At 47.0% G+C, this 21,184-nt stretch overlaps 1 protein-coding gene and 1 pseudogene across 7 annotated transcripts in view; both read right to left on the reverse strand.

The window, feature by feature from the left end:
• LOC135057044 (gastrula zinc finger protein XlCGF26.1-like) overlaps nucleotides 1-21,184 on the reverse strand; it is a 353,457-nt gene that overhangs the window by 270,491 nt on the left and 61,782 nt on the right. The window lies entirely within an intron of this gene.
• LOC134899919 (U5 spliceosomal RNA) lies at nucleotides 569-692 on the reverse strand (annotated as a pseudogene).

Consider the following 21,184-nt stretch of genomic DNA (forward strand, 5'->3'; position numbering starts at 1 on the left):
AACCGGCGTTATTAGAAGCTTTACAGATATACTCTGCAGCTTCTTTGTTTCCATACATAGAGTCTAGTGACTCAAATGTATCTTGGGTCCTTATAATGTTTGACACAGACGCATTTACCAATGGCGTATCGCGTCATTTTGAAAACGATTAAATAGTGGTCAAAATCTACTAAGTCTCTGTAAAAATGGAGACATTGACTCACTGGGTATCGAAATACAGTTTACATGGCTAACTTATGATTTAGCAATGTATCAAAACCCCCGCACTATCTGAGTGCTGGTGTAATGTACCCTTCTCACTCGTAGTTTGTGAGATCTGACATAGAATCGTGCATTAAATTATAAGACCAGTTAAATAAACACCCTGGTACCCAAAGGGAAATTGGCCCTTTGAAAAGACTGTCTTTTGTTAGAGCAGGCGGAATACTTCCGAGACTCCGATGTTACCGCTCTTTTAATTTGAATTGCCCATGCTTATAGGATTTTTAAAATTATTTTTAGTCTGCGCTAGAGTCTTACTCGCTATGCAGACAGCCACCACCATAGGCAACGGACAGACACTTGCACGACTTATTGCAGTTATTATGTGTCATATATATTTTATTGTATATGAAACTCATGGTTGTTCCTCTCTACGGAAATCTTTAGTACAAGGTGAAAGATTTATTCGCTCTGAAGAGAAACCAGAGTTTTCTTTGAAAATCAGTTCACATGTGCATGTGAAACCCGAACCAAATTCCCACTAACACCCCTGCGCCTCTGCTGGCTTAGAGATGTAGGGCAAGAATGTTCCAGAATTATGTCGAAATACAGTTTACATGGCTAACTTATGTAAAACCTGAACCAAAAATTCCCACTAACACCCCTGCGCCTCCTTGTGGAGTAGAGGTGTATGGCCGGAATGTTCTGGAATTATAAACTGGAAGAAACAGTATGATTAAAATGGCCCCCATGCCATGCTTAAACTGAAAATCACAGGACAGGTTACAATACCTGTTGCAGTGTTAATATAGGCTTAATAGCCTATTATACAGGTAATATAGGCTTAAAAGCCTATTATACAGTGATAAACACAGGTACAGTAAAATACATGCAGTTTACAATACATGCCTTCAGTTAGCCTTCCAGTTAATATAAACACTGCCTGCAGTGAATTTTGTATTAACATTATATGGCAGCCTTAACAGAAAAAAACAGGAAAAATGGCTGCCATGCTTACAGTTAGAAACCTAGTTTAGGTTATGACACTGATAGGCTTTTTAAACAGGCAGTTGGTTATAGGCTATGTCTTCTTAACCCTTGCAGCCTTGTGCTGCTGCTATGGGCATTTACTCCCCCTCACCCCCCCTGCAGCTGCGCTGCTTGTGAGGTAGCTTCATGGCTAGTATGCTCTTTCCTACCAGGGGTCAACAGATTTTAACTTGACCATCACATACTGGCAATCCCCCATGTACCTGCAGCGGACGGGAGCGGGTGCAGGGAGCCTAGCGGAAGCAGGGGAGCGCTGTGTATAGCGCCGGGGAGCTGCGGTCCGGAAGAGCGGGCGGCGTGTCTGAGTGACGTGCGGCCGCTCCGAGCAGTGTACAGCAGTGGCCGGGTAATCAGCGGCGCCGGGTAATTAGCGCTGGAAGAGCGGCCGGCGTCTCTGAGTGACGTGCGGGCGCTCCGTGTGTAATCAGCGGTCGGTAAAGGAGCACTTTCCCCACACAGCAGGGCGGCAGCGTGAGCTGACCGCCCTGACACCCCACCATACCTTTCTCGTCGTGCCGCATGTAGTGAGGGCTATGACAGGGCTCTCCTGTAAGCTCCGTCCAGTTTCTGGCTGTGACGGGGCTTCTTTCAGTAAGCTCCGTCCAGCTTGTTCCTGGCTGTGACGGGGCTTTCTTCCTGGCTGTGACGGGGCTTCTTTCTGTAAGCTCCGTCCAGCTTGTTCCTGGCTGTGACGGGGCTTTTTCTGTAAGCTCCGTCCAGCTCTTTGCAGGAGACAGTGGGCTGCCTGTGGCTGTGAGGGTGCTCTTTGTGAGGACCGACACGCCATGCGCTGCCTTGCAGCGGCACCATCCCGGACCCATGTTTTTCTAGAAACTGGGAAGGGAAGTGTAAAAAGTAAAAATAAAAAGTAAAAATGAAAAATTTAATAAAATCTTCCACCAAATGTGGGAACTTCCCACAAGCCGATGTTAGTGCTGTGAGCACCGAAAAAACACTGAGGTCGTACACTGAGGTACTCGGGGATATGGAGGGGGGAGAGTCCTAAATTTAAATATTCAGTGCCTTTGTTCGGCTGCGCCCGTCCATATCCCAAGAGTACTCCAGTGACCCCTAGTGGATGAAAAAGAAACCAGGACTGTTAGTGTGCCTTGAGGACCGAGGTTGGGAAACACTCGTTAACACTATTAACCCTTACATGCAGCTCCCCACCTATAGTGTATCACTTCCAGCAGCAGCTTCTCAAAAGAAACAAGCTGATAAACCGGTGGTAAGTAAAATTTCACCGTCACAGGCTACACATGATTCGGATGAGGATTTATCGGAAGATGAAAGCTCAATTAATTCTGCTTCGGCATACGAAGAGGAGGAGAAAGGTCTCAGCACAGTGGATATAGCACAGATAATTAAAGCAATGAAAGCCATTCTATCTTTAGAGGCCTGTGTTAAAAACCAAGGCACCTGTGTTTAAACATCCCAAAACAGTTACAACAGTTTTCAGGGTCAGATCAGCTGACAGAACTTATGGAAGAGGCCAATAAGAAATTTAGAATTCCTAAGAAATGGAATTCCAATTATCCTCTTCCAGCTCGGGATTGTTTAAAAAGGGAGGTGGCTTCTAAAATAGATACGCATGTAATTCGATTTGTGCGAAAATCTACATTACCTTTGCCATCATTAAATGATGTGACGGATAGGAGAGTGGATGGTTTTCTAAAAAACATTTTTACCTGTCTGGGACAGTCATAAGGCCAGCCATGGCTTCAGCTTGGATGGCAAAGGCAGTGGCTGCCTGGGCTGATGCATTGGAGGGGGATATTTCTATAGCTTCTAGAGAGAAAAAAATCCCATATAACACATATAAAACAGGCTGCAATGTTCCTGGAAGTAGCAGCATTAGACATGGATACTATTTCCTCCAGGGCATCAGCTTCAACAATAGCTGCTCGCAAAGCAGTTTGGCTACGTACGTGGAAAGCCGATTCAGAATCTAAGAAGATTTTGGAATCATTACCCTTTTCTGGAGATATTCTTTTTGGTAAAGAATTAACAGATATTCTGGAGTCAGAAGCAGACTCCAAGAAGGTCAAGTTCCCTTCCACATACAATTTCAAACCTAAAGTTCCAGATTTTCGACCCTTTCGGTGTCAACGAGAAGCTAAAGGAAAAAATTATGGCAAGCAGGCCCAAAACAACAAGTCTGGTAAGACTAAAAAGCATTGGCCTACCAGAGGTCCGGTTGGGAAGACAGATAATAAACCATCATCCTGATGGTGCGGGCCTCCACCTGGGTGACCCCGGGGTGGGGGGGGTCGACTTCTTCAGTTTGCACAGATCTGGCAGCTGTCTACAACAGATACCTGGGTGCAGGAAACAGTATCTCTAGGTTCAGTTTTTGCCTTCAAGAAGCACCCTCCTCAAAGGTTTTTTTGTACCAGCCCGTCTCGGGTAGAGACGAAGACCAGGGCTTTGTTAGAAGCAGTTCAGAAACTGCTTCAGTCAGGGGTAATCATTCCAGTTCCTCCTGCACAACAGAGACAGGGTTTTTACTCCAACCTGTTTTTAGTTCGGAAGCCAAATGGGGTTTTTTTACGGCGCAAAGTACTGAACAAATACATTTGGGTACCTCGGTTTCACATGGAGACATTACGTTCCATCATTTTGGCCATGGAACCAGGGGATTATATGGTATACCTGGATATAAAGGGTGCTTACCTACATGTTCCTATAGCACTGTCCCATCAGTGCTATCTCAGGTTCGCCATCCTTCAGCAGCATTTTCAGTTTCAGGCCCTACCTTTTGGGTTAGCCACAGCTCCCAGAGTATTTACCAAGATTATGGTGGTCATGGCAGCTTATCTCCGCCAGCAGGGGATAAGAATTTTTCCATACCTCGACGATCTTTTAATCCTGGCATAGACAAAGAAATTGCTCTTAGCTCATCTGCAACAGACAATAACGTGTCTGCAGAACCACGGGTGGCTCATAAACTGGGCAAAATCGTCTCTGGTTCCGTCACAACGGATGACTCACTTGGGGGCTGTACTGGATTCCAGTCTTCAGAGAGTAATTCAGGACTTGTTACACAGTCAAAAGGTGTCCATGCACGCAGCAATGCGGGTGATGGGTTTGATGGTATCAACGTTCGACATAGTGGAGTATGCACAATTCCACTCGAGGCCTCTGCAGCGTCTGATTCTTGCCAACTGGAATGGGTTGCATCAGACGATAAAAACACAGACCACGTCTCTTACGATAGAAGAAGGTCATTAGCCTGGTCGCTACAGACATCCCATCTGGACAAAAGGGAGACCCCCTTGGATATCAGATTGGGAAATTCTGATGACAGTTGTCAGTCTTGAGGGCTGGGGAGCAGTGTCAGGAAGGTTGTGTTTTCAGGGACAATGGACCAGGGAAGAAAGTTGCCTGCCAATAAACATATTGGAATTTCGGACCGTATACATGGCACTGATTCAGGCAAGACACATTCTTTGGGGAAAACCAGTCCAGACCCGCTCGGACAATGCAACGGCAGTAGCGTACCTCAACCATCAGGGAGGAACTCGCAGCCGAAAAGCAATGAAGGAGGTAAGTCACATACTAAAGTGGGCAGAACTCCATCATCCAGCCTTGTCCGCAGTGTTCGTTCCGGGAGTCCTAAACTGGGAAGCAGATTTTCTCAGTCAACACGCCATTCAGGCAAGTGAATGGTCTCTACACCCGGAGGTCTTCCAGACTCTAGTAGACAAGTGGGGGTTGCCAGAGATAGATCTCATGGTGTCACGTCTGAACAACAAAGTTCTCGCATATGGGGCAAGAACAAAGGATCCCAGAGCGATCTTTGTGGATGCCCTGTCAATGAGATGGGACATTCATCTGGCTTATGCATTTCCTCCAATCACCTTATTATCCAGGGTGGTGAGAAAGATAAAGCAAGGGAAAGGTGCCGTGATACTAATAGCTCCTGCTTGGCCCAGAAGACATTGGTACACAGATCTGCAGAGAATGTCGATGGATGTTCCACTTCTGCTCCCTCAACGTCCAGATCTACTGATGCAGGGTCCTTGTTATTACAGGCATATGGATCGACTGTCTTTGACAGCATGGCTCTTGAAACCTCCATCCTGAAGACAGGAGTTTTCTCACAACAGGTAATTCAAACTTTGTTCAGAGCAAGGAAACCTTTCTCAGCTCACATTTATCACTGAATATGGCAAGCCTATATTTATCGGTGCAGTGAACAAAAAATGGACCCTAAGGCTTTCAGAGTTTCCAGGGTCTTAGCATTCCATCAGACAGGAATGGATAAAGCTTTGAAGGTGGCTCCCTTGAGAATGCAAGTGTCGGCATTGACTGTATGGTTTCAAAAGAAAATTGCCCATTTACAGGATGTGCGTACATTTGTCCAGGGAATGCTGTGCATTCAACCTACTTTTATTCCTCCTACAGTACCTTGGGACTTAAGTTTAATCCTAAAGGCCATTCAAGCTGCCCCGTCTGAACCACTTAATAAAGTGGATCTTAAACAGTTGACAGCTAAAGTTCTCTTTCTACTGGCTATGGCGTCAGCTAGAAGAGTATCAGATCTAGGGGCATTATCAGGTCGTTCTCCATTTATGATTTTTTTATACAGGTAAAGCAGTTCTCAGAACTAGATCTGGATATCTTCCGAAGGTGGTGTCAAAATTCCACCTTAATGAAGAAAAATAAGATTTTACTTACCGGTAAATCTATTTCTCGTAGTCTGTAGAGAATGCTGGGTACTCCGTAAGGACCATGGGGATAGACGGGCTCCGCAGGGGACATGGGCACTTTAAGAAAGAATTTAGGTTCTGGTGTGCACTGGCTCCTCCCTCTATGCCCCTCCTCCAGACCTCAGTTAGAGAAACTGTGCCCAGAAGAGCTGACAGTACAAAGAAAGGATTTTGGTAATCCAGGGCAAGATTCATACCAGCCACACCAATCACACTGTGTAACAACCAGTTAACAGTATGACAAATAACAGAGCATCAGGTCAAACCCCGATGCAACCATAACTTAACCCTTATTGAAGCAATAACTATATACAAGTATTGCAGAAGAAGTCCGCACTTGGGACGGGCGCCCAGCATCCACTACGGACTATGAGAAATAGATTTACCGGTAAGTAAAATCTTATTTTCTCTAACGTCCTAGTGGTTGCTGGGGACTCCGTAAGGACCATGGGGATTATACCAAAGCTCCCAAACGGGCGGGAGAGTGCGGATGACTCTGCAGCACCGATTGAGCAAACACAAGGTCCTCCTCAGTCAGGGTATCAAACTTGTAGAACTTTGCAAAACTGTTTGAACCTGACCAAGTAGCCGCTCGGCAAAACTGTAATGCCGAGACCCCTCGGGCAGCCGCCCAAGAAGAGCCCACCTTCCTTGTGGAATGGGCTTTTACTGATTTTGGCAGCGGCAATCCAGCCGCAGAATGAGCCTGCTGAATCGTGTTACAGGTCCAGCGAGCAATAGTTTGCTTTGAAGCAGGAGCACCAAGCTTGTTGGAAGCATACAGGATAAACAAAGACTCTGTTTTCCTGACTCTAGCGGTTCTGGCTACATAAACCTTCAAAGCCCTGACCACATCAAGTAACTCGGAATCCTCCAAGTCAGTAGTAGCCACAGGTACCACAATAGGTTGGTTTATATGAAAGGATGAAACCACTTTCGGCAGAAATTGTGGACGGGTCCGCAATTCTGCTCTATCCGCATGGAAAACCAGATAGGGGCTTTTATGTGACAAAGCCGCCAACTCTGACACACGCCTAGCCGAAGCCAAGGCTAATAGCATGACCACCTTCCACGTGAGATATTTCAACTCCACCGTTTTCAGTGGTTCAAACCAGTGGGATTTCAGGAAACTCAACACCACGTTAAGATCCCAAGGTGCCACTGGAGGCACAAAAGGGGGCTAGATATGCAGCACTCCCTTTACAAACGTCTGAACTTCAGGAAGAGAAGACAACTATTTTTGAAAGAAAATGGATAGGGATGAAATCTGGACCTTAATGGAGCCCAATTTTAGGCCCAAATTCACTCCGGACTGCAGGAAGTGAAGGAAACGGCCCAGCTGGAATTCCTCCATAGGAGCATTCCTGGCCTCACACCAAGCAACATATTTTCGCCATATACGGTGATAATGTTGAGCTGTCACAAACATGGCCCCTGTTGCAACAAGTCCTGTCTTAGAGGAGGAGGCCACGGGTCCTCTGTGAGCATTTCTTGCAGATCTGGATACCAAGTCCTTCGTGGCCAATCTGGAACAATGAGTATTGTTCTCACTCCTCTTTTTCTTATTATCCTCAGCACCTTGGGTATGAGTGGAAGAGGAGGAAATACATAGACCGACTTGAACACCCACGGTGTCACCAGGGCGTCTACAGCTATCGCCTGAGGGTCTCTTGACCTGGCGCAATACCGCTGTAGCTTTTTGTTGAGGCGTGATGCCATCATGTCCACCTGTGGCAGTTCCCACCGACTTGTAATCTGTGCGAAGACTTCCTGATGAAGTCCCCACTCTCCCGGGTCGAGGTCGTGTCTGCTGAGAAAGTCTGCTTCCCAGTTGTCCACTCCCGGGATGAACACTGCTGACAGTTCCCTTACGGTTTACATGAGCCACTGCGGTGATGTTGTCTGACTGAATCAGAACCGGTTGATCGCGAAGCAGGGTCTCCGCTTGACGTAGGCCGTTGTTTATGGCCCTTAGGTCCAGGATGTTGATGTGAAGGCAAGTCTCTTGACTTGACCACAGACCTTGGAAATCTCTGCCCTATGTGACTGCACCCCAACCTCGGAGGCTTGCGTCCGTGGTCACCAGGACCCAGTCCTGAATGCCGAATCTGCGGCCCTCGAGAAGGTGAGCGCTCTGTAGCCACCACAGGAGTGACACCCTGGCCCTGGGGGATAAGGTTGGTTTTAATAGGTTCCTGACCAGTGTCATGTGTTACTGGGAGATAAACCCTTTTCTGGTCTGTGTCTAGAATCATGCCCTGGAAAGGCAGACGAGTCGTAGGAACCAACTGCGACTTTGGAATATTTAGAATCCAGCCGTGTTGCCGTAACACTTCCAGAGAAAGTGCTACGCTGATCAACTGCTCTCTCGATCTCCCTTTTATGAGGAGATCGTCCAAGTATGGGATAATTGTGACTCCTTGCTTTCGCAGGTGTACCATCATTTCCGCCATTACCTTGGTAAATATTCTCGGTGCCGTGGAGAGACCAAACGGCAACGTCTGAAATTGGTAATGACAATCCTGTACCACAAATCTGAGGTACGCCTGATGAGGTGTATAAATGGGGACATGAAGGTATGCATCCTTTATGTCCAGAGACACCATAAAATCCCCCCCTTCCAGGCTTGCGATGACCGCTCTCAGCGATTCCATCTTGAACTTGAACCTTTTCAGGTATATGTTCAGTGATTTTAAATTCAAAATGGGTCTGACCGAACCGTCCGGTTTCGGGACTACAAACATGGTCGAATAATAAGCCCTTCCTTGTTGAAGGAGGGGAACCTTTACCACCACCTGTTGAAGATACAATTTGTGAATTGTAGTTAATACTATTTCCCTCTCGTGGGGGGAAGCTGGCAGGGCCGATCTGAGGTATCGGTGAGGGGACATCTCTTCGAATTCCAGCTTGTATCCCTGAGACACAATCTGTATTGCCCAGGGATCCAACTGGGAGTGAACCCACCTGTGGCTGAAATTTCGAAGACACGCCCACACCGGGCCTAGCTCCGCTTGTGGAGCCCCAGCGTCATGCGGTGGATTTTGTAGAGGCCGGGGAGGACTTCTGTTCCTGGGAACTAGCTGTGTTGTGCAGCTTCTTTCCTCTGCCCCTGCCTCTGGCAAGAAAAGACGCACCTCGGACTTTCTTGTTTTTCTGTGATCGAAAGGACTGGATTTGATAATACGGTGCTCTCTTAGGCTGTGAGGAAACATATGGCAAAAAATTTGACTTTCCAGCAGTAGCTGTGGAGACCAGGTCTGAGAGACCCTCCCCAAACAATTGCTCACCCTTGTAAGGTAAAACCTCCATATGCCTTTTTGAGTCGGCATCACCTGTCCATTGCGGAGTCCACAGGACCCTTCTGGCAGAAATTGACATAGCATTTATTCTAGATCTCAGTAGACTAATGTCTCTTTGAGCATCTCTCATATATAGGACAGCGTCTTTAATATGCCCCAGGGTCAATAATATAGTATCCTTGTCTAAGGTATCAAGTTACTCAGACAGGGCGTCCGTCCATGCTGCTACAGCACTACACACCCAGGCCGACGCGATAGCCGGCCTCAGTAAGGTACCTGAATGTGTATAAATGGACTTCAGAGTACCCTCCTGTTTTCTATCCGCAGCATCTTTGAGGGTAGCCGTATCCTGTGACAGCAGGGCTATCTTCTTGGATAAGCGAGTTAAGGCTTTGTCCACCCTAGGGGAGGATTCCCAGCATAACCTGACCGTTGGCGGGAAAGGATACGCCATAAGAATCCTTTTGGAAATCTGCAGTTTTTTATCTGGAAATTCCCAAGCCTTTTCACATAACTCATTTAGCTCGTGTGAGGGGGGAAAGGTTAACTGTGGCTTCTTTTCCCCATACATATGTACTCTCCCGTCAGGGACTGGGGTTTCCTCTGATGTGCAACACATCCTTAATTGCTATAATCATATAACGGATGGATTTAGACAATTTTGGCTGTAGTTTTGCACCATCGTAATCGAACAGGAGTCAGAATCCATGTTGGTTTCAGTGTCAACAATTTGGGATAGTTGGCGCTTCTGAGACCCTGTCGGCCTCTGCGACATAGGATCAGGCATGGGTTGGGACCCTGACTGACATGAGGCTTCATCTTTTTCTAACCTTTTATGTAAGGAAGTAACATTATTATTTAAAACCTTCCACATATCCATCCAATCAGGTGTTGCCGCCGTCGACGGAGACACCACATTCATTTGCTCCCGCTCTGCTTCCACATAGCCTTCCTCATCAGAGATGTTGACACAAGCGTACCAACACCACACACACACAGGGAATGCCCTTTTTGCAGACCGTTCCCCCACAAGGCAGTTTGGAGAGACAGAGAGAGAGTATGCCAGCACACACCCCAGCGCTATAACCCAGGAATAACACAGTAACTTAATGTTAACCCAGTAGCTGCTGTTTATATTGTGTTTTTGCGCCTAATTTATGTGCTCCCCCTCTCTTTTTACCCTCTTCTACCGTGAATCTGCAGGGGAGAGCCTGGGGAGCTTCCTCTCAGCGGAGCTGTGGAGAAAAAATGGCGCTGGTTAGTGCGGAGGAAGAAGCTCCGCCCCCTCGACGGCGGGCTTCTGTCCTGCTTAAATACGCATTTTCTTGGCGGGGGCTCATACATATATACAGTGTCCAACTATATATATGTTTACTTTTGCCAAAAAGAGGTTCCAACTTCTGCCCAGGGCGCCCCCCCTGCGCCCTGCACCCTTACAGTGACCGGAGTATGTGAGAGCAATGGCGCACAGCTGCAGTGCTGTGCGTTACCTCAGTGAAGAACGGAAGCTTCTGCCGCCGATTTGAAGTCTTCTTGCTTCTCATACTCACCTGGCTTCTGTCTTCCGGCTCTGCGAGGGGGACGGCGGCGCGGCTCTGGGATCGGACGGCGAGGGTGAGATCCTGCGTACGATCCCTCTGGAGCTAATGGTGTCCAGTAGCCTAAGAAGCAGGACCTAGCTTCAGAGAGTAGGGCTGCTTCTCTCCCCTCTGTCCCACGATGCAGGGAGTCTGTTGCCAGCAGAGCTCCCTGAAAATAAAAAACCTAACAAAATACTTTCTCTCAGCGAACTCAGGAGAGCTCACTGAAAAGCACCCAGCTCGTCTGGGCACAGTATCAAACTGAGGTCTGGAGGAGGGGCATAGAGGGAGGAGCCAGTGCACACCAGAACCTAAATTCTTTCTTAAAGTGCCCATGTCTCCTGCGGAGCCAGTCTATCCCCATGGTCCTTACGGAGTCCCCAGCATCCAATAGGACGTTAGAGAAATAGGATTTTAATTACCTACATGTAAATCCTTTACTCGTAGTCCGTAGAGGATGCTGGGGTCCACATTAGTACCATGGGGTACCATTGGGAGCCACTGGCACTTTAAGAGTTTAATAGTGTGAGCTGGCTCCTCCCTCTGTGCCCCTCCTACCAGACTCTAGAAGTCTAGAAACTGTGCCCGAGGAGACTGACATACTTTGAGAGAAGGAAATATACAGATAGTGGTGAGATTTACACCAGCTCACACATAAAAAAAGGAAAGCCAAGCTAACCAACTTGGAACAATTCAGCAACGGCTGAAACAACAATACTGAACCAAGTAACAATGCAAGAATACGAAGCAAAAGGTGGGCGCCCAGCATCCTCTACAGGACTACGAGAAAAGGATTTACCGGTAGGTAATTAATCCTATTTTCTCTTACGTCCTAGAGGATGCTAGGTTCCACATTAGTACCATGGGGATGTACCAAAGCTCCCAGTACGGGAGGGAGAGTGCTGAGGTTCCTGCAGAACAGATTGACCAAACTTTAGGTCCTCAGAGGCCAAAGTATCGAACTCGTAGAATTTGGCAAACGTGTTCGACCCTGACCAAGTAGCTGTTCGGCAAAGCTGTAAAGCCGAGACACCCCGGGCAGCCTCCCAGGAAGAACCCACTTTACGAGTAGAGTGGGCCATAACAGATTTTGGACATGGCAAGCCTGCTGGATAGTAAACCTGATCCAGCGAGAAATCGTCTGCTTAGAAGCAGGGCACCCACCCTTGTTGGGATCATAAAGGACAAATAAAGCGTCCGACTTCCTGTGACGATAAGTTCTCTTCACATAAATTTTCAAAGTCCTTACCACATCCAAGGCCTTTGAGGTAACTGAGGAGTCAGTAGCCACTGGCACAATAGGTTGGTTGATATGAAAAGCTGACACAACCTTTGGAAGAAACTGCTGACGCGTTCTGAGCTCAGCCCTATCTTCATGGAAAATCAAATAGGGGCACTTGCATGACAAAGCCCCCAATTCTGACACACGTTTAGCAGATGCCAATGCCAACAGTGTGACCGCCTTCCAAGTAAGAAATTTGACGCCCACCTCCTGTAAAGGTTCGAATCAATCCGATTGCAGGAACTGCAGAACCACATTAAGATCCCAAGATGCTGTAAAATGCACAAAGGAAGGTTGGATGTGCAGAATCCCTTTAAAGAAAGTCTGAACCTCAGGGAGGGCAGCCAATTGTTTCTGGAAGAAAATGGACAAGGCCGAAATCTGGACCTTTATGGAGCCCAAGTGCAGGCTGACATCCACACCAGCTTGCAGAAAGAGGAGAAACCATCCTAGTTGAAACTCCACCGTTGGATACTTCTTGGATTCACACCAGGACACATACTTTTTTCAAATTCGATGGTAATGTTTTGACGTAACTCCCTTCCTAACCTGAATTAGGGTAGGAATTACCTTTTTCGGAATTCCCTTCTGTGCCAAGATCTGTCGTTCAACCTCCATGCCATCAAACGTAGCCGCGGTAAGTCTTGATAAGCGAACGACCCCTGTTGAAAAAGGTCCTCGCGAAGAGGAAAATGTCTCGGATCCTCCAGGAGTAACTCCAGAAATTCCGCGTACAAAGTGGAGGTACGCATCCTTGATGTCCAAGGACACCAGAAACTCTCCCTCCTCTAGCCCAGTGATCACCGCTCTCAGAGATTTCATTTTGAACTTGAATTCTCTCAGATAAGGGTTTTGCGACTTCAGGTTCAAAATGGGCCTGACCGAACCATCCGGTTTCATTACCACAAACAGGTTTGAATAGTAACCCTGGTTTATCAGATGAGGTGGAACTGGAACAACTTCATCTGACCTTTCAAATTTTTGAATGGCGTCCTGAAGGATAGCCCTTTCGGTCAGAAAAGCTGGCAGGTCTGATTTGAAGAACCTGTGCGGTGGGAGCTCTTGAAACTCCAGTTTGTACCCCTGGGACACAATATCCTGTACACAGGGATCCAGACCGGACGACACCCAGACGTGTCTGAAACGTCTGAGCCTCGCTCCCTCCTGCCAGTTCTCCAGGCAGGGAGGTCCACTGTCATGCTGAGGATTTTGAGGACACAGAGGCAGGTTTCTGGCCCTGGGAACCTGCAGGTGCCGGTTTCTTGGATTTTGGTCGGCCACCTCTGAAGAAAGTGGTAGGAGTCTTGGACTTTTTAGCTTTTGCAGACCGAAAGGACTGCACAGGACGCAGAAAAAGGATTCTTCGTCGGCTGAGAGGCTGAGGGAAGAAAGGTTGACTTACCAGCGGTAGCCGTGGAGATCCACGCATCCAAAATTCCCCAAATAGAGCCTGACCTGTGAAGGGTAGGTTCTCCACACTTCTGGATTCCGCATCTGCAGACCATTGGCGTAGCCAGAGTCCCCTGCGTGCCGAGACAGCCATGGATGATGTCCTTGCAGTCAGATTACCCAGGTCCTTCATGGCCTCCACCATGAAACCCGCAGAATCCTGTATGTTACGTAAAAACAATTCAATGTCACTTCTATCCATAGAATCTAAGTCCTCTAGTAATGTGCCTGACCACTTTACCATGGCTTTAGCAATCCATGCACAGGCAATAGTGGGCCTTAACGTCACCCCTGAAGCAGTGTATATGGTTTTGAGTGTAGTTTCAATTTTGCGGTCAGCCGGTTCTTTCAAAGTGGTAGACCCAGGGACAGGTAAGACCACCCTTTTAGACAGTCTAGATACAGAGGTGTCAACTATAGGTGGGGTTTCCCACTTTTTCCTATCATCCTCAGGAAAAGGAAAAGCCACAAGAACCCACTTTGGGATCTGGAATGTTTTCTCTGGATTTTCCAAACAATGCGTTTACTTCCTTAGACGCAGGGAAGGTTAGGGAAGCTTTCTTATTGTCTGTAAAGTAAGCCTCCTCAACCTGTTCAGGTGGCTTGTCAGTAATGTGTAACACATCCCTAATAGCCTCAATCATAAGTTGCACCCCTCTAGCCAGGAAAGCCTCACCCCCCCTCATATCCGCATCACTGTCTGCCGTGTCAGAGTCGGTGTCCGTGTCGACTTGCATAATCTGAGCAAGTGCGTGCTTCTTAGGGCATACACCAGGGGATTTTGAGGTAGTGGGGAGAGAACGAGACAAAACCTCCACAGAGTGTTTTAAAAGTGATTCAGTCTCAAAATGTGCTATTCTAGTAGAAATTTGAGATATCATTCCCTTAATAGAAGCCACCCACTGGGGCTCGGATTCGGAAGGTTAAGACAAAATATTATTTTCCTGTGTACCTGGAATGGATTCCTCTGGAGAAGATACATATTCTGCCGCACAAGACACAGAGTCCTTGGACATGGTTATGTGAGAATTATGCATACACACACATACAGAAAAATGTCAGACACAGTTTCCTCCCAAGTACCTTCAGAGAAATACAAAGCTTGGTGCCACAGCACACACAGCGCCCCAGTAGACAGGTATAAAATAACTGCCTGACGCTGACTGTTGTCAAAGTCGGAAAAATATCATGCTACACGTTGCCATATATTCACCCCATGCGCTTGCCCGCTGCACGTACACATTCTCTCCCGTGCGTGCACATATTCGCAGTTGCGTGACGGCGCCTCCACGGCCATGCGCTCAAGCGCGTGGTATGTGCATTTACGGTAGAGTTTGTGTGCGTCTAGCGTGCGACTAAATCGTTACATAATAAATTCAAATAGTATGTTTTATAGGTAATGTTCCCCTTAATAATAACTAAGTTTGTTTATTGTAACTGGTCCCTGGACAGAGGAATTCCTCTTTGCATGATACGAAGGGTCAGATAGGGTCTGAGCGGTGGTGTTTGGTACCTAACTAAAGAACATTTTATAAGGAACAATCCGGTGCTGGTTAGGTAAAGATTAATCACTCCTGCGTATAGTTATGTCTATTAGTAGTTTCTGGACATTTACTATATTTGCGGTTCATTATCCATGCGGTGGGAATCTTGAGATTCCCTTCCACCTGAGCAGTTTGATATAGTCACAGCCCACCTGTTCAAACCAACCTATGACCTTTTGTTTTAATGCGGAGAGACATTCCTGTGTCCAATGAACAATAAGATTATAGGACCCTTTGTAGTGCACTGTATGTTGTGTATATAAGGGTCACTGTCCCCAGTTCGGCCAGTACTCTCTCTCTTCAACATTTATCTCTGATAATTGGAGGACTGGATACGGTTGCGCTAGCGAGTGTTCCCCATATGGTATGTTTCTCTGTGGCCACTTTGTTACCCGTGTAATGTTAGCCATTCATTCTTAGTCTATGTATTTGTGTTTGCGATTGTGCCGCTATTGTATATTCACGTGTAGTTATTCTGTTAGATATTTATGTTAGCCTGTAGTGTATGAAATGTTAATTGTGTTTCCCCTTTTTAATATAACTAAAGCTTGTTAGTAAAGGTTTTGGAGCCTTAGTAAGGTATTGTGTGTTTATTACATTGCTGAGGGTAATCGGAGCGTCTCAATCGCTCAAGCAGCTTTTATATTAACAAGGTTAAGCAGCGTTATATCGCTACAGTATTTCAGTAGTAAGGTTTACAGTATAAACTCAATCTTTCAGTGTGTTGCATACAAGGTTTACGGAGTGTCATCCCGTGAGCGTCTGTGCCGCTCGTGTTCCCCTCGTGGTCACAAGCGCCCGCTACGCTAATAGCGTAGCATTACGGTAGTCGGCCGCCTATAGCGTGCTCGACACCAAGCGTTAAGCTGTGAGCGAGCGTGCCGCATGTGCATCTCGATCACGACTAAGCGTCTGCTACGCTAAGTGCGTACCCTTACGGCACCCTATACGCCAATAGCGTACTGAGTCTCTTACCCATATATGGTGAATGTTATAAGGTAATAAATCAGCATTATCACTGTGTACCCTTAATAGAACTACACAGTAATAGACAGCCTTTCCCCCAGTTCTACCACCCCCTGGTACCGCACAGGATAACTGGAGTCGTGGAGGGTCAGCGCTCCCTGCCAGCGTCTCAGAGTGTGGATATGCAGGGAAAATAATGGCGCTGGTGAGCTGCTGGGGCCGCTCTGAGAAGCTCCGCCCCCTGAACATGGCACGTCTTCCCGCACATTTCAAATCTTTATACTGGCCTGAGGTAATGGCGCTAGCAGAGCAACCGAAGTCCCTGCTAGCCTGCGTGACCAGTTTCAACGGGATTGTCACTGGCCCAGGGCGCCCCTCACAGCGCTGCACCTGTACTGCTGAGCCTTCTGGAGCGCAGTGTTAGTACTGCGCTCCAAACCCTGATGCCGCCATTTACACCGGTTCCCCGCTTGTTGGGTCGCCGGTACCCCACTCACCACCGTGATCTCCTGGCTCTGTTAGGGGGTGGTGGCATGCTGCGGGAGTGAGTGGTCGTCTCGGGGGCTAACAATCATCACCCTCAGGAGCTCAGTGTCCTGTCAGCGGAGATAGTGGTAGTAACCTCAGAGGGTTGGACACTACTCCCCTCTTAAGTCCCACAAAGCAGGGAGGGTGTTGCCAGCAACCTCTCTGTGCCTAATTTGTCTTAAAAAAAATAATAAAAAAAATAAAGAAGCTCTAGGAGCTCCCCTAGCTATGACCGGCTCCTCCGGACATATTTTCTAAACTGAATCTGGTAGGAGGGGCATAGAGGGAGGAGCCAGCCCACACTATTAAACTCTTAAAGTGCCAGTGGCTCCCAAAGGACCAGTCTATACCCCATGGTACTAATGTGGACACCAGCATCCTCTAGGACGTAAGAGAAATTGTAGTCCCGGCTTTCCAGGTACCGGGCCATTCTACGGGAGATGCATCACTGGACGTGGTCCGTGCATTAAGGATCTACGTGGATCATACCAGTGCCATCAAAAAGACAGATTCTCTCTTCACACTCTAAGGATTTCACAAGAGAGGATGGCCTGTTGATAAGCAGATACTGGTAAGATGGCTTCAGATGACGATTTCAGAAGCATATTCTCAGGCTGATTTCCCTGTTCCGGCAAATGTCTCTGCTCACTCTACTCGTAAGTTAGGCTCATCATGGGTAGCACAACGTGGTGCTTCAGCAGAACAGATATGTAAGGCAGCCACATGGTCTTCCATTAACACATTCATTAGACATTATGCCTTGGATACCTTTGCCTCTCATGACACGGAATTCGGGCGAAGGATTCTCCTGTCCAATCAGGAGCGTCCCCACCACTAAATTGCTTTGGGAAATCCCATTGTTATCCTGTGGATAACCTGTGGAATCTGCTGGAGAAATATACGTTATGGTAAAAACTTACCGCTGATAACGGTATTTCTGCTAAGTCCACAGGGATCCCACCCTGACGCACCTGCTTTGAGGATCCCTTTACTCACTAACCTCTTCCTGCTTGTGTGTTCTTATCGCCTGATTAGGGCTATCTATGATGCTCCTGCATTGAAGTTTTGGAATACAACTGATTTGCCTGAGTAAGGAGGATATATGGACGGGCCCGTTGCATGCTGGGAGGCTGGAAAAGCTTTGACCGATTGGTGCAAATCCGCTGTTGCTTCATCATATCCCATTGTTATCCTGTGGACTTAGGAGAAATACCGTTATCAACGGTAAGTTCTTACCATAACGTATATTATTACAGATCTTTGCTTGTACCTTAGTCGGTCTACAATGTTATATTCACTTTTTTGGGGCCATATGCTAACCTAACAGGACTGCATTTTACTCTCCAGAGTCCACAGTGCTGAGATATATGTCCTGTACAGATTCCTATGTCTGTCAGGGCCTCACAGCAAATACATTTACTACTGCCTCACACAATTTGCTACATGCTAAGAGGGTACTTTGTCAAGTGGCAGATAGGGTTAAGAATCCTGATTTAACCAATTTGTCTGAACGACAGTTTGTGTCCATTATCCAGTCTTTGGGAGCAAATGGTCGAATATGATTTGCTCTCGTACATTACCAGATTTTCATTCCAACCAGCCAGATCTGCCAAATGATCTGCTAGATAACTTTATGGTATATGCCCAGCTTTACACAAAGCTGCACTACCTGGGTGTGACTGATTTGATGTGTGTGAAGGTTAGAAAAAATTGTGGGATCCAGTGGGCGAGGCTTCTGATGCTGGTTAGCAGTAGGATGACATTGAGGGACAATGGGGCTTAGCTAGTGTTTAGGAAGCCATATCTTGTGAAGAAATGTGATATTACAACATTTGTGAGGAATAAAGAAGCCACCTGACAAAGCAACCAGAAAGACTCCTTCTTTGTAAAGCAGACTTCTACAATGCAGAGAGGTAATTGCAGATTTAGGCGTCTTACAAAAGACAGCAACAAAACAGAAATAGTGTCAGAGGTCACATACACCGTTCTAATAGTACATAGCCTTATAGTGCGTTTCTGTGCTAATAACCCTATCACTTCTGGTTTTCCTTTATTACCTGACATACATTCAGGCTGACCAGAACTACCTATGTCCTATGATGTGTCATTTACAGTCTTGTACTGTAGGTCAAATTGTGTTAGACCTAATTACCTTCTGGGTATGTGTCCTCGACACTCACCACATGGATTAGGTGCCTTTGGCTCGTATAGGGTTAACTACTCAGGTGCAATAGAATGCAGTCGCTGCCACTCTGATTATGCTGTATCCCTCTGCGGGGCTGACAAGTTGGTGATGTTGGGTGACCTGTAACGCATCTTCTAGAGTACGGTGGATGAATGGCATTGCTGTGGTACTGAAGGATCTCCTCTACGATAAGTATCTTTTGTTGTGTTCATCTGCCATGCCTGAAATTGGGACTTCCCCCTATAGCATCGCTATCCAGAGTCTGCTATGACCGGTAGAAGCAGGTTGGTCGTTCATTTACCAGTCTGAACTGTGGAGTATTGGTTAAGCGGATCAGTTTGTCCTACTGCTCGGGTTCACCATGTACGGCCTTGTGGTCCTTTGACTAGGTTGTGGTCTTGGTTATGGATCATAGGGTTGACATGAGAAAGGTCAACAGTCATTAGGTTGACACCAAAAGGTTGACAGCAGCGGAGTTTTAAGAGGAGGAGGCCCAAGTGCAGCCTTCTGCATCAGTGGTCCCCTCCTCTCTAACCGTTGCACAGGTTTTAATACTTACCTCTCCGGAGTCCGCCGGCGGTGCCATCTTCTCCGCAGCAGCAATAGAGTCTGAGCACAGAATCTATTGCGAATGTGCAAACCTCCGAGAACACTGCACGGTGGCCATTTTCCCGAGGATTTTGTTAATGTGCATGCGTGAAACTCCGAAAAAATGGCCACTGTGCCATCTTTCTGGAGTTTTCAGCAGGAGCAATAGAGTTTGTTCTCCCTAGTGTTCAGACTCTATTGCGCTACCGAGAAGGGATGGCTCCGATGGGGGACTCCAGAGAGGTAAGTATTAAAAAAATGGGAGCAGTGTGTGCGAGGTGGGCCCCCCATGTCAACATGAAAAAAGGCCGACACATTAAAAAGGTTGACCAGAGTCTTTTTGTGTGTGGTTTACTCCGTAAAGTGACCAGGAACCCCAATTAATGCACCGCTTCACTTGCCATGCTACATTCAGCACAGGTTCCTCTGCGCCCGGCACAGGTTACTATTACCAATCGTAGTCCACGTCATTGGTAAAGTATGAAAAAATTTAAAATGAAAAAAAAATGTATGGTAAAAAAACCTCATGTCAACATTTTTACATGTCGATCTTTACCCATGTCGACCTTTTGTCTATGTCAAACTAATGCATGTCGACCAATAGTGGTTGACCTAATGACTTAACCTAAGTCATGTCGACCTAGCATCCGAAAACCTGTGTTCTTAGCCATTTTAAGTTACCTAACTGCTTGACAGGCAGCGTGGCTTACGCTATCCTATAGTTATGTAAGCCAATTCCATTTTTGTCCAACACTTCTGATCTCGGGTGATGAATCTTCACCATCTGTTTTGTGTACCACTGATTACCCCCCAGTATATTGCTGTGGGGCCTCCCTGTGTTGGGGTTTTGACCTTTATACTCTCCCCCTTCTATGATGCGAATGAATAGGGAAAGCTTAATAGTTCACCATCACCTGACCTACAGAGTGGACAGGTCGTGCTATGGTGGAGGACTTCAGGGTTTCATCTGGTAGATGCATTTTTCCATAATCTGAATGGTACATCTTTCTGTCTCTGTTCCTGTTTCTGAGAGTTCTCCACTAGCTAGGCTAGCAGGAGGGTTGGTCATTCTGGCAACCCCATATTCCCCTCGCAGGCCTTGATATAAGGACCTTTGCCAGCTGTCGGTAGATCTGCATCACTTGGAGTTTTTCTGTGGTGGTAAACTTTCTGTTCCACGGTTCGGGCCTATATATGGAGCTCACTGAACCGGCTTGACAGGTTGGTTGTTGAAACGAGCCTCATAAAATCGGGAGGTGTTTTCTGGATGCTGAGGACACATCAGGATTTGCACCAAGAATCCAGGGTCACAGAGAGTCCATTATTGGGTGATGTGTGCACCTCTGGTTTTATGCTCAGTATGGATTCTGTATCTGACAGACTTCTGGCTGTTCTAGGTCTTATACTTTTTACGAGCAAGATCAAATTTCAGTCTCCATCTCTCTTCCTAGATGGGGAATGTCTGGGCCATCACACTGATCCCCGCATAACTTGTCAATGCTCCTCACCAGTCCTGCTTTTCTTCCTATGGTGATTTCTCCATTTCAATTTAACCTGGCTGCCTCCTCTTATGGGGAACAAGATCATTCAGCTGCTGACCGGAGAGGTGACTGCTGGGAATGGGGCATTATACAGTAACACCAGGGGAGGTGTCTGGGTGATGACTGGAGAGGTGACTGCTGGGAATGGGACATTATACAGTAACACCAGGGGAGGTGTCTGGGTGATGACTGGAGAGGTGACTGCTGGGAATGGGGCATTATACAGTAACACCAGGGGAGGTGTCTGGGTGATGACTGG

The sequence above is a fragment of the Pseudophryne corroboree genome, chromosome 3, assembly GCF_028390025.1.
Source record: "Pseudophryne corroboree isolate aPseCor3 chromosome 3, aPseCor3.hap2, whole genome shotgun sequence".
Lineage (NCBI taxonomy): Eukaryota > Metazoa > Chordata > Amphibia > Anura > Myobatrachidae > Pseudophryne > Pseudophryne corroboree.